This window comes from Aplysia californica, unplaced genomic scaffold (genome assembly GCF_000002075.1).
Source record: "Aplysia californica isolate F4 #8 unplaced genomic scaffold, AplCal3.0 scaffold00105, whole genome shotgun sequence".
Classification (NCBI taxonomy): Eukaryota; Metazoa; Mollusca; class Gastropoda; order Aplysiida; family Aplysiidae; genus Aplysia; species Aplysia californica.
The window spans coordinates 599,051-600,127 of NW_004797375.1; positions in this window are offsets into that span (position 1 = coordinate 599,051).

The window sequence follows — 1,077 nt, forward strand, 5'->3', positions numbered from 1 at the left end:
GTCAGTGCCCACGACTCACAGGCGTATAAAAATATTGAGACGACCAGTCATCGCATTAGTCTGATCTTCGAGTTGAGCGTGATGTTTCTGTCCCTCCAAATAGGCTTCAGTTTTGACAGCGCATTAAAATTTCGCATAACTTACTTACTTTTACTTTTATCCGCCGCTTATACCCTTTTGGGTGTCGCGGGAAGAAAGAGACGTCTCTCTGTCGCCAGCTGGAGAGCTTGGGTAAGGGAGATGCTGTGGGTGGTTAAGGTTTCCCTGACTCCATCTATCCAGGTCTTTCTCGGTCGCCCTCTAGTCTTGTTACCATCGAATCGCATTACCAAACCGTAATTTGTGGTTTTGAGAATGTCCTATTATCCCGTGTTCAAGTCGATTTTTACTTGTTTGAACGAAACAAAGTAATATGAATAAAATCTCTAACAACATAGTTTTCAGAACTTGTAAGTAAATCCATTCATTTTCAGCCTCAGATGGAAACGCAGAAAAAATCCGATCCGTCTCAGGGTGATGTGCTCTTTCATATAAATCTTAAACGTTGTGGGTGGTTGGCGGGTGATCTGGTGTGGTTTACTTCTTCTTTCCTATCAAACATCTATCGTCCTTATCTCCCCTCCTTCATTATTGTGTTTGTTACTCTCTTGTGACACCTATAATCTTCTGGCGCTCATTTGACCTTGTACAGTCGCGAGCGCGGTAAAACTTCTACTAATACTAAAAAACTTAAACGTTGAAAAAATATTGTTGAAAAGATAAATCAGGATTGTTATATATTTGAAACAAAATCTCAAGGCTCAGCGTTAATGGAATCTAAAGCCCGCCCCCTCCCTATAATACAACAACACCCCTTCCCCTTAAAAAGCAAAAAACAACAACAAACAAAAAAAAAAAAACACCAAAAAAACAACAACCCAATTATGAAAATTTCTGTGTTGGACGAGCTATATAGGACGCTTTTATGTAATGGTGCACATTTCCCAAAATATTATTTTACTTGTATTATAGATTGATGGAATATGTGTGCATATGGAGAGTTTGTGTGTGTGTGTGTGTGTGTGTGTGTGTGTGTGT